General features: G+C 36.8%; 1 protein-coding gene and 1 pseudogene across 14 annotated transcripts in view; one reads left to right on the top strand and one right to left on the bottom strand.

Annotated features, from left to right (window-relative positions):
* Positions 1-13,784, bottom strand: part of RGS7 (regulator of G protein signaling 7) — a 564,000-nt gene that overhangs the window by 125,042 nt on the left and 425,174 nt on the right. The window lies entirely within an intron of this gene.
* Positions 8,190-9,780, top strand: LOC107129060 (heterogeneous nuclear ribonucleoprotein A1-like; annotated as a pseudogene).

Raw genomic sequence — 13,784 nt, 5'->3', positions numbered from 1 at the left:
AGGCCGAGACGGACGGATCACGAGGTCAGGAGATCGAGACCATCCTGGCTAACACGGTGAAACCCCGTCTCTACTAAAAAATACAAAAAACTAGCCGAGCGTGGTGGCGGGCGCCTGTAGTCCCAGCTACTCGGAAGCCTGAGGCAGGAGAATGGCGGGAACCCGGGAGGCGGAGCTTGCAGTGAGCTGAGATCCGGCCACTGCGCTCCAGCCTGGGCGACAGAGTGAGACTCCTTCTCAAAAAAAAAAAAAAAAAAATTTAAAAAAAGAATTCTCTTGTTCATTCCTACTGTATCCTGGGCAAAAGCTAAACATCTATATCAGATGCACTGATTGTCTTTCTCTCTCTCAATCTCTCTCCTTTCATTGAAGCTTCCCTTTAATTCCCAAATAAATCCAACTCCCTTCCATACTGAACACCATACCACTGATTCAGCATCATTTCCATCCTATAAGCAGGTTCTTTCTCTCTCTTTTTCCCCCTTATCCATCCATCCATCCATCCATCCATCCATCCATCCATCCATCCATCCCTCTCTCATTTCATTGCCAAGTATTTGGGAAAGCAGTGCAAGCTTACCGCCACGTTGGCTTCTTCAGTTCTCATCCTCTCCCTGACATCTGATCTCCCTACATTTCTCATTTTCTCTCATTGGTTCTTCTTCTGGTGATTTCTTCTTACATATTAAAGTTCTCTAGGTTCCAGCTTGGGCCCTCTTTTTGTCTCAGTCTACATGTCCTCTCTGAATGATCTCATCCACAACCATGGCTTTAACTATAGCCTGACTCTAGTGACTCAAAAATCTTTCTGTCCAACACCGATATCTTGTCTTGTCTTTAGAATTGGATAGTCACTGCATACTGGGTGCATATAGCTAAAATTCCAGCTATCTATAAGTCTTGTAAACACAACAATGGTATGGAAATCCAACTGAAAAACACTCATGTCCAGTGGAGCATGAATGTAAAACAAGTCTGATGCAGTGAGAAAAGCATAAAACCCAGTCAGAAACCTTGGGTTCCAATCCCGGCTCTATTGTTTTTAGTCATAGGGTAGGCCCTCCATCTATCTGACTGTGATTTTCACTTGTAGAGTATGACTTACTGGACTTTAAAGATTTTCTGGCCGGGCGCGGTGGCTCACGCCTGTAATCCCAGCACTTTGGAAGGCTGATCACGAGGTCAGGAGATCGAGATCATCCTGGCTAACACAGTGAAACCCCATCTCTACTAAAAATAGAAAAAATTAGCCAAGCATGGTGGCGGGTGCCTGTAGTCCCAGCTACTCAGGAGGCTGAGGCAGGAGAATGGCGTGAACCTGGGAGGTGGAGGTTGCAGTGAGCTGAGATCGTGCCACTACACTCCAGCCTGGGCGACACAGTGAGACTCCAAGCGAGACTTCGTCACAAAAAAAAAAAACATTTTCTGTGCGGGATTAAATCAGATAATGCATGTAAAGGTGTGATGTAAGCTGTTAAGTATTATTCCAATTTCTGATATACTATTATTTAAAATGTAGTTGGACAAGCAGGAGTAACCATTTAAAATGAGTCAAAAAGTACAAACCACCAGAAATGCAAATATCAAATTAATTTGCCTGAGTAAGCTAAATATATAATGGTTTTTCCACTTTAATGTACATCTGGAAGAACTTATTAATAATGTCAATGCTTGAGCTCGAGCCCAGATTTAATTGGTTGAGAAAGAGGCCAGTAATCTGTACTTCAACATCATCCCCATCGTCATAGGCAAGTCAGGGCCACACTTCAAGAAATAGTGAACTATAATGCACGTGAGAGACGGGCAATCCTCAAAATATTCTAATGACTTGTAAAGGCTTCAGAACCAGTTCCTTCTTGGGAAGCACATTGCTTCTTTTGCTGAGTTCAAATTGTGATGAATTTCAAAGCTTCCAATTTTGGGCTTTATACATAAAGTAATCATTCCTCCTCACTCCCAACACACACAGGCACATAATTTTTTATATATAAATAAATATATATATTTACATATGCATATTCTGTTTTCATTAATGGATTTTTTTTTCCTGTATACTATATGAGTTATAACGTAAAGACACAAAATAATACAGATACTAATTAGGCATGTTTGAATATCTATTGCTATCAAATATTTTCTATTTCTCTTTTCATATCTTTGCTGATGGGTTTAGATGAAAAGACTACAAGCCTGCATACTCACGGGGAGGAAGGTGCCAAACCAGAAATCAGTAGCACAGGTCGGTAGGAATTAATCTCAGCAGGCTTGCTTCAGCATTTGGAGAGACAACCAGCAAAACACTTCCAAGCTGGTAGCTCAGTTAATATGGGAAGCTATTTTTACTACAACAGAGAGCATTTCTAGAGAATGAGATTATAAACCAGGGATACATCCCAAACATATTAATATGGCTTTAATTTTATTTTACAGAAACCATGCTTCAGAATATTTTAATCTCCATGTGAATAACTGTTTTTATTTTGTATGTATGCATGATGCAAGTATGCATATAACACATTTATATGCACGTGCACTATTCATACACATACATACCTTTTCTCACTGTATCAGACTTGTTTTACATTCATGCTCCACTGGACATGAGTGTTTTTCAGTCATACATAATTTAAGGTAAAAATTCGGGTAAGAGAGTAAATCAGATGTTTTAGTCCTTGTATAAATAAGGTAAAAGCCAGAACTTTTAATGACTTACACATTTCATCAGGAAGTTCTGCGTTTTGAAATGACAAAAACTTGGAATATTTTTGAAAGGAATAGAATACTTTGGGTCATCATTTTCATTTTTAAGATGCCTTAAATGTTTTAGTTCCTTTTAATAAATAGTCTTACACAATAATTTGGTTCTCACTGTCATATTAGGTAAATGGGTTTTGTTGTTGTTCGTTTTTGCTAAAATTAGTTTATGGTGAATATTTGTTTAAAACCTGTAATACCAATACCACCCTATGTAACTCCATCAGTAATCAAAAATAAATACAAAAAATACGGCTCTTCTTTTTATTAAGGAAGTTATATGAAAGCCCATCACTTTCACAAACTAGGAGACTACACTACTGCAATTTGGCTGAATCAGTGGATATTTTTAATGTTGCTTATTTTGTGCTTTAAAATTTCAGTTATCCCAGAGCATCTGTAATTTTGAATGATGATGAGATATTCCTGGTAAGATGTAATGTTTTATTTTTCTTCCTGGATCTATCTCTGATCTTGTTCCAGGGCACATCAATTTAGAAACTACTCATCGATTATGATAGCTTTGAGAATAAACATTGGAACATTAACATTCTAATTTTGTTCTTTATAGGTTGATGGTAGAAAATGTATAAAGTTTAAAAACATGCAAGTCTTATTAGCATTCTGCTTAGATAAATACAATCTTATTTTATTTCTCTCTCCTTTTATCCATGCCCTGCCAATTGAGAGTGCCAGGTTTCTCTCTTTTTCTGTTTCACAGCAGCTCCAAAGCTAAAGGGAAACCAAGGGGGAAAATAACTACCTCAAAAGAGACATTTTCCATGACACTAATGGCTGGATTTCAGATACTTTCCAAAGCTCATTGGAAAGGCAGAACTCATGGAGAAGACACAACCAGCTTTAAGTATCCTATTACTCTCAGAGGTTAACTCAGAGACTATTCCATGTAGAAATACTGAAGGGGTTGTAAAAAAGAAAGAAAAGCAGAAACAAAATAAATAAATAAAAACAACATAGTCATGCTCTGTTTATCCTTCTTTCCCTTGCAAAAATCTGCTCTCTGGAGTCTGCTCTGGCATTTAAGGAGCTTGAAAGTCATCCCTCCCATCCAACCTCACAAAGAAAAAAGCTGAAGAAGTAAAAACCAACAATTCCTCTTAGATTCCCTCAGAGGATTGATGTCAGAGGGCAAACCATTGGCCCCATGATCGCAGAAAAAGACAGAAATGTACAGAGAATCATGACCTAGTGTAACAGAAAGCTTCGGGAAAACCAGCCTTGGGATAGAAAAACTTAAATTGCAACTGACTAGTTGTTCGAGGCTCAATGTGGATTAATTTGAGCATTAAAAACTCCTTTGAGGATCAGGGAGCAGTTTTAAGGGGGCTACCACACATTTGTGACTTTTACTTCCAGGAGCCCTACTAGGTTTGCACAGTGAGGTTCAGGGAGAAATTTCTTGATGCTTTCAACAAGGGAGAGGAAAATAGTAACCATTCTGAAATATACCCAGTCACTCTGCTCTTCTAAACAACGGCCTGTCTCAAAAGAAACTATATCACCCAGAGCCCAACAGACTGAGATTATAGCAGAGTCTATAGCACCTGGGAGTAGGTAAATACCCAGCTCCAACCCCTCTATCCTTCCCACTGCACCTAAAGAGGAAAAGCCCCCAAAACCCAAGGAGCACGTGTGGAGATCACGGCCTAGGGGTGAAGCCTCACTGTGGGGCTGAGTCCTAATCATCAGATTACACAAAGCATCCCCCTTCCTCTGCACCTTTCCACAATGCCATAGGGCTCCTGTATAATAACAGATGAATGCGACGGAAAGAACTGCATGACCCATACCTTATTTAAGGAGAAGTTTCTAGGAAAACCCAAAGACAACAGCGGGGAATAAAAACAAGGACATCAGAGGGGATGTTAGCCTCTAAAGCCTCTAGCTACAGCAAACAGTAAACACAGCTCAGTTCCTAGCCAGATAAACATAAACCCTCACACTAATGACCTGTATGCCTCATTTATTTAGTATATCACATCCTACTGTCAACAACAACAAAAATTCCCAGGCACACTAAACGATGTAAAACATAGTTGGAAGAGTCAGAGCAAGCATGAGAACCAGACTAAATATGGAAAATATATGAGAATCATCAGATCTGAAATTAAAAGGAACTATGATGAAATTCAAGAAATCAAAACCATTGTAATAGAAATGCAGAATGAAAAATTAGTTCAATAGACTGGACACAACTGAGGAAAGAATCAGTAGAGTTTGGACATGTGTCAATAGAAACTTTCAAACTGAAATATAAAGAGAAAAAAATATATAAAAAAGAGAGGACGTGTCAGGCGCCGTGGCTCATGTTGTAATCCCAGCACTTTGGGAGGCCAAGGCGGGCTGATCACTTGAGGCCAGGAGTTCAAGACCAGTCTGGTCAACATGGTGAAACCCTATGTCTACTAAAAATATGAAAAAAAAAAAAAATTAGCGCATGGTGGCGCATGCTTGTAATACCAGCTATGAAGGAGGCTGAGCATGAAAATTGCTAGAACTCGTGAGGCAGAGGTTGCAGTGAGCCAAGATCATGCCATTGCTCTTCAGCCTGGGTGATGGAGCGAGACACTGTCCAAAAAGTAAAATAGAGAGAGAGAGAGAGAGAGAGAGAGAGAGGAGACAGAACAGAATGTCTAAGAACTGTGGGGATAATTTTAATATAAAAGGCATAACATACATGTAATGCGAAAATCAGAGAAGAGAGAAAAGAACAGAAGGCATATTTGAAGCAATAATAACTGAGATTTTTCCCCAGTTAACGATAGATAGACAGTGTTATGAGCTTAATTGTGCCCTCCTGTTCCCCCAACCTTAACTTATGTCAACGCCCTAACTCCCAGTAACCTCAGAATGTGGCTGTATTAAGTCATTAAAGAGGTAATTAAGGTCACATGAGATCATAAGGGTGAGGCCCTAATCCAGTATGACTGATGTCCTTCTAAGAGGAAAAGATTCAGGAGATGGGCCTATACAGAGAAAAGGCCATGTGAGGACACAGGGGAAGGTGGCCTTCTGAAAGCCAAGGAGAGAGCCTCAAGAGAAGTCAATCCTGCCAGCACCTTGTTCTTGCACTTCTAGTATCCATAGCACTTCTACCCTCACTTTTATTGATGAGAGAATAAATTTCTATTGCTTAAGCCATACAGTCTGTTATATTTTGTTATGGTGGCTCTAGTAAATGAATCCACCAAGACGTACAACCAGGAAACTCAAACAACACCAAACACGATAACTATCAGAGCAACCACAGACATATCATATTTTCACTTCAGAGAACCAAACATGAAGAGAAATCTTGAAAGGAGCAAGGGTGGATGGGGTGAGGGAAGCCTTACCTGGAGAGAAGAAAAATCTAATAACTGCTTTGAATTTCGCATCAGAAACCATACAAGCAAGAGGAGAGTGGGGTGATAGATTTAAAGTCTCTAAAGAAAAAACCCATTAACCTAGAATTCAGTATTTTGTGGAATTATCAAAAGTGAAGGGAAAATAAAGACTTTCTTAGACAAACAAAAACTGAGAGAATTTGTTGATAAAAGACTTGCCTTGAAAAGAATGTTTAAAAACAGTTCTTCAGAAAAAGGGAGAATGATAATAGGTTGAAACTACAGAAAGAAAGGAAGACTATTAGAGAAGGAATAAATGAAGGTCAAACAAAATCTCTTTATAAAAATTTCTTAATTGATCTGATGGATAAAAATGTATTCAGAATGATACCAGCAACAATGTATTCAGTTATAGCCTAAAGGAAAGGAATGACAGCAATATTATAAGAGATAAAAAGGAGAAAGTAGGAATACTCTGTTATGGGATGCTTGCATTATATGTTAAGTGTACAGTGTTATCTAAAAATGGACTTGGATTCATTGTGAATGTATAGTGCAAACTCTAGAAAAACCTTAAAACATTTAAAAGGAATTATTGATACTGGGCAAAAAGAGAAAACAGAATTACACATAATGTTCATTTAAAATCAGAGAAGGCAGAAAGAGACAGGAAGCCAAAAGGAAACTAATAAAAAACAGTCATAAACATTAATGTAACAGTTACAGATATTAAACCAACTATATCAATAATCACTTTAAATGTGAATGATATACATCAAGTAAAAGACAGGGACTATCAGAGTGGACATAAGAGAACCAACTATATTCTGTTCAGAAGAAACTCGCTTTAAATACAAAGACACAGATAGATTAAGTTAAAGAATGAGGAAAGAGACGCCGTGCTAAAATTAATCAAAATAAAGCTAGATTAGATAAATTAATTTCAGACAAAGGCTCTAAAAAAAATTTTCAGGGATAAAGTGATTTTATCGCATAACAATAGAGGGTTCAATTCTCCACAAAGACATAACAACCTTTAATGTGTATATGCTTAACAACAGATCATCAAAATACTTGAGGTAAAAACTGACAGATTACAAAGAGAAATGGATGAATAATTACTATCATTGGAGGCTTCAACACACATATATCTGTGGTTGACAGATCTAGTAGCAGAAAATCAGGAAGGACAGAATCAAACTGAGCAGCACCATCAATCAGCTGAATTTAATGGCCATTTATAGAATAATTAATGCAACGGCAGCAGAGTCTATAATCATCTCAAGTTCTCACGACATGCACCAAGATAGACCACATTCTGGGTCATAAGACACACCTTAAAAATATAAAAGAGTAGAAATCTTTCAAAGCATGATCTCAAACAACAGAATTAAACTAGAAATCAACAATAGAAACATAGCTGGAAAATCTCAAAGTACCTAGAAATTAAACAATACACTTGTAAATAACACATGGACCAAAGAAGAAGTCTCAGGAGAAATGTTAAAGAATTTCAAGCTAAATGAAAATAAAAGCACATTTTATCAAAATTCACAGGATGTAGTGAAAGCAGCGTCTTGAGGGAAATTGAATGCATACATTAGAATAAAGAAAGATCTAAAATCAATCATCTAAATTCCCATCTCAGAAAACTGGAAGAACAAAAGCAAATTAAATCTAAACCAAATAGAAGAAAACAAATAATAGAAATCAGAGCAGAAATCAATAAAATTGAAAATCAATAGAGAAATTAAATGAAACCAAAATCTGGTTGCTTAAAACAATTAATATTGATGAGGCTCTAGCCAGGCTAATTAAGAAAAAAAAAAAAAAAGAAGACACCAATTGCTAGTACAGTAACTGAAAAGGAGGCCATCACTACTGATGTTCTTTATCCTAAAAATAGTAAAAGAATATTATGAACGACTCTACCCCACAAATTTGATAACTTAGGTAAAATGAACCAAGTTTTTGAAAGAGACAATCTACCAAAACGCACACTAGGAGAAATAGATGATCTAAATAGGCTTGTACTTACTGACAAAATTGAATCAACAATAACAACTTACCAAAACAAAAAGCCACCGAGCCCAGATAACTTCACTGGGGAATTCTACCAAACATTTGAAGAAGAAATAATACCTGTACAACCTCTTCCAGAAAATAGAAGCGGAGGAATATTTTCTAACTAATTCTACAAGGCCAGCATTACTCTAATACCAAAACCATAAAAAGGAAGACTACAGACCAACACCCCTCATAAACATAGATGCAAAACCACCAACAAAATATTGGCATATTATATCCAACAATGCATAAAATATTTTACATCATGACCAGGTGATATTTTTTCCATGTATGCAGGGATGGTTGACAATTTGTACATCAATTAATGTAACCCATCACGTCAACAGGCTAAAGAAAAATCATGCAATCATATCAACACATGCAGAGAAATCATTTGACAAAATCTAGCACCGAGTCATGATAAAAACCCTTAGTAAACTAGCCATGTAGGGGAATGTTCCCAACTTGATAAAAAAAAAAAAAAGCCTACAAAAAAACCTACAGCTAAAATAGTACAAAATGAAAAGTCTCTCTTCTCTCTGCCCTCATGCCTAAGTCAGTCTCCTAAAGAGCCCGAACAGCTGAGGAAGCTCTTCCTTGGAGGGCTGAGCTTTGAAACAACCCATGAGAGACTGAGGAGCCATTTTGAGCAATGGGGAATGCTCACGGACTGTGGGGTAATGAGAGATTCAAACACCAAGTGCTCCATGGGCTTTGGGTTTGTCACATAGGCCACCGTGGAGAATGGGGATGCGGCCATGAATGGAAGGCCACACAAGGTGGATGGGAGAGTTGTAGAACCAAAGAGAGCTGTCTCAAGAGAAGATTCTCAAAGACCAGGTGCCCACTTAACTGTGAAAAAGATATTTGTTGGTGGCATTAAAGAAGGCACAGAAGAACATCACCTAAGAGATTATTTTGAACAGGATGGAAAAATTGAAGGGATTGAAATCATGACTGACCGAGGCAGTGGCAAGAAAAGGGACTTTTGCCTTTGTAACCTTTGATGACCATGACTCCGCGGATAAGACCGTCATTCAGAAATACCATACTGTGAATGGCCGCAACTGTGAAGTTAGGAAAAGTCCTGTCAAAGCAAGAGATAGCTAGTGCTTCATCCAGCCAAAGAGGTTGAAGTGGTTCTGGAAACTTCGGTGGTGATCGTGGGGGTAGTTTCAGTGGGAATGACAACTTTGGTCATGGGGGAAATGTCAGTGGTCGTGGTGACTTTGGTGGCAGCGGTGGTGGTGGTAGATCTGGTGGCAGTGGGGATGGCTATAATGGATTTGGTAATGATGGAAGCAATTTTGGAGGTGGTGGAAGCTACAATGATTTTGGCAATTACAACAATCAGTCTTCACATTTTGGATCCCTGAAGGGAGGAAACTTTGGAGGTAGAAGCTCTGGCCTCTGTGGTGATGGAGGCCAATACTTTGTCAAACCACAAAACCAAGGTGGCTATGGCGGTTCCAGTAACAGCAGTAGTTACGGCAGTGGCAGAATATTTTAATTAGGAAACAAAGCTTAGCAGAAGAGGAGAGTCAGAGAAGTGACAGGGAAGCTACAGGTTACCAAAGATTTGTGAACTCGGCCAAGCACAGCGGTGGCAGGGCCTAGCTGCTACACAGAAGACATGTTTTAGACAAATACTCATGTGTATGGGCAAAAAACTCGAGGACTGTATTTGTGACTAATTGTATTACAGGTTACTTTAGTTTCTGTTCTGTGCAAAGTGTAAAGCATTTCAACAAAACGTTTTAATGTAGATTTTTTTTTTTTTGCACCCACACTGTGGATTGCTAAATGTAATAGTCTGATCGTGATGCTGCATAAATGTCTTTTTTTTTTTTTTTTTTTTATAATATGCTGTGTAAAGTTAGTCTGCTCTGAAGCCGTCTTGGTAAATTTCCCCCGACAGTGTGAAGTTAGAATTCCTTCAGGGTGATGCCAGGTTCTTTTTGGAATTTATATATAACCTGCTGGGGTGGAGAAGCCATTGTCTTCAGAAGCCTTGGTATAATTGAACTGATAGTTACTATTGTGACCTGAATGAAGTTCACCAGTAAAAAGGATTACCCAAGCAAAATCATGAAATTATTGGTTATAAAAATGAGTGTTGGCACATCTTATACAATATACTAAATAGAATAATAGTACCAGATAAAATTATAGATGGGAATGAAGCTTGTGTATCATCCATTATCATATGTAATCAGTAAACGATTTAATTCTCTTGAAAAGAAAAATAAACTAGATGCTTTCCCACTAAAATCTGGAAAAATGCAAGAATGTCCCCTCTCACTACTCCTATTTGCCAGTACAATAAGACATGAAAAAGAAATAAAAGGTATACAGTTTGAAAAGGATGAAATAAATCTTTGTTCAGGAAGACATGTTTATGTAGAAGATCCCAAAGAAACAACAACAAAAAAACTCTTAAAACTAAGTGATCATAGCAAAGTTGCAGAATACAAAAAAAGCGGTTTTCCTATGTACCAGCAATGAAAAATTGAAATATGAATTTCAAAACACAATACTATTTACATAAGCAGCAAAACTTAGGCATACACCTAACAAAGTATGTAGAAGATATATATTAATAAGAGTACAAAATTCTTTTAAAAGAAATCAAAGATCAAAATCAATGGAAAGATACACCAAATATGTGGATAAGAAGACTCAATATTGTAAATATGTGAGTTCTTTCCAACTTGACCTGTGAATTCAATGCAATCTCAATATAAATCCTAGCCTATTTTGAGGATATTGGCAAACTGATTCCAAAGTTTAAGTGGAAAGCAAAAGACCCAAATTAGACAACACAATACCAAAGAAATACAATGACAGAGAGTTGACACTATCAAACTTCAAAACTTACTATAAATCTATAATAATCGAAGTGGTGTGGTATTGGTCTTTTAAGTGGAAAGCAAAAGACCCAAATTAGACAACACAATACCAAAGAAATACGACGTCAGAGAGTTGACACCATCAAACTTCAAAACTTACTATAAATCTATAATAATTGACGCGGTGTGGTATTGGCAAAAGAATAGAAAAAATTAATCAAGGAAGCAGAATACAGATTTCAGGAAGAGACTCGGACAAGGTAGAAAAGGTAATCGAATGGAGACAAGATCCATTTCAAAAAATGGTGCTGGAACAACTAGACCTCTACATGCAAAAAAATGAATATAGACTCCAGATTTTACAAATTTCACAAAAATTAACTTTTAGATTATAGACCTAAAAATAAAATGTGAAACTATAAAACCTTTAGAGTATAATACAGGAGAAAATCTAGGTGACCTTGAGTTTGGCAATGACTTTTTAGACACAACATCAAAAGCACAATCTATGAGAACAAATTGTAAGTCGGATTTTATTAAAATTTAAAATTTCGATTCTTTTAAATATACCATTAAGACAATGAAAGACAAACTACAGACTGGGGGAAAATTTTTGCAAAACATATCTGATAAAGCACTGGTGTCCACAATATACAAGGAACTGTTAGAATTCAACAATAAGAAAACAGCAACCCAATTAAAAAATAGGCAAAATATAATATCTGAACAGAAATCTCAGTGAAGAAGATATATACTTGGCAAATATGCATGTGAAAAGGTGCTCAATATCATATGTTATTAGAGAATTGTAAATTTAAATAGCAATGAGATACCATATCTATTAAATGGCTAAAATCCAAAACATTGAAAACACTAAATGCTGGCGAGGATATGGAGCAACAGGAACTTGCATTCATTGCTGGTGGGAATGCAAAATAGTGTAGCCACTTTGGAAGACTGGAAGTTTCTCACAAAGCTAAATATTCTCTTACCACATGATCCACTTTCCTAGGTATTTGCTCAAATGAATTGGAAACTTATGTCTTCAAAAAAAATCTGTACATGAAGGCTTATAGCAGCTCCATTTGTAATTGCCATATGTGGAATCAATTAAGATGTTCTTCAGTGGGTGACTGGATAAACTGTGGTACATTCATACAATGGAATATTCAGTGATAAAAAGCAATGAAATATCCTCCCATGCAAAGACATGGAGAAACTATAACGGATATTGTTAAGTGAAAGAAGAAAAGGCTCTACATGTGTAACTCCAACCCTATGACATTCTGTAAAAGGTAAAACTATGGAGATGGTAAAAATATAAGTGGTTGCCAGGGGTTGGGGTAGGGATATGGATAAATAGGCAGAACACAAATAATTTTTAGGGCAGTAAAACTAAATGGTGGATAAATGTTATACATTTCTGAACACCCACAGAATGTATAACACACAGAATTAACCCTAATATAAACTATGGAGTTTTGTTAACAATTATGTATTAATCTTGGCTCATTAATTGTAACAAATGTATCATATTATGGTAAGTTTTTCATTATAGGGGAAAGTATAGGTGGTATTGAGGCATTTTATTGGAACTCTCTGCATATTTTGTTTAATTTTCTGTAAACCTTGAGCTTCTCTAAAACACATGAAATCTATTAATTTTTAAGACTCTGTTCCCTAGAACATGATTTTAGGAGCCACTAACACCTGGCTTCAAAAACAGGCATGCAGGGATGGATTCATTAAAAGTGAATGACAAAGGCTTGGAAAGTTCTTCAGAGGACAATAAAACAGAACTGTAGAGGCCCTCTTAAAGCTCTTATAAAACACGTAACTGTCTAAATTAAATGCCAAAGGGAATCCAGATGAAAACACACACACACACACAACTTGTGTTGATGGAATGGATATATTTGAAAGCACTGCAATGTTTTAGATAAAAAAAAAAATAATGTCTACTTTTAGAAAAATGAAGTTCTTTCATTTTTCCCAATATCTTAAATTCTCAGTTATCTAATATTATAGATAATGGAATTATTAATGGAGAATGCAGATATTTAAGGCCCTGTTATTTTATCAGCTATTCAAGGTTCAAGACACAGTTCTAAAGTCATATAGGCTAATAATTTGGTTTTGTTTTGTGTGTTTATTTCAAAATTCTTTTAAATTAGTTCACCATGTATTTGATCTCTTTAGCTGATCCTAAGTTCCTTGTCATCTCTTCCCCAAAACAAAACTTTGGATACGGCAAGATTTCTACCAATCGTAACTGACCAACTTAAAATCTGTCCCTGAAGGAAAAAGTACTATTTACCCCAAAGCTGCTATAATTATTTTATGTCAGCCTACAATTGCTGTGGTTAGCCAACTAGAATACTTTCTTTTTGCTGGCCTCTTATTATCATGTATGAAAGATATATTCATTCTCAATATCCTTTTATTATTACTTTAGTATGGTTTTGGCAAGTAGAACTTCATCTTGTCTAGTTGTTTAGGGGCACTAAGTACGATCTCTCGCCATGGGTCTGAAAACCTTCACAACATACTAGAGAAAAGACAGGCCTTCGGTTGAATATTTACTGAGGCATAAATCATCACCCTACAAGATAATGCGATGTTTTGAATGACTTTAATTGTTTACATTGGGAGGTTCTTATGTAGGGAACAAATTTTTCCTTCTGCAACTGTCATATGTTGGTTTTGCCATACATACCAGAAAAGTCTGTATCCCTCCCACACACATCTCTCCCTTGCATACTAAATA

Source organism: Macaca fascicularis, chromosome 1 (assembly GCF_037993035.2).
Source record: "Macaca fascicularis isolate 582-1 chromosome 1, T2T-MFA8v1.1".
Lineage (NCBI taxonomy): Eukaryota > Metazoa > Chordata > Mammalia > Primates > Cercopithecidae > Macaca > Macaca fascicularis.
Note: the sequence above shows the minus strand (reverse complement) of the source record. Positions and strands in the feature narration are given on the sequence as shown.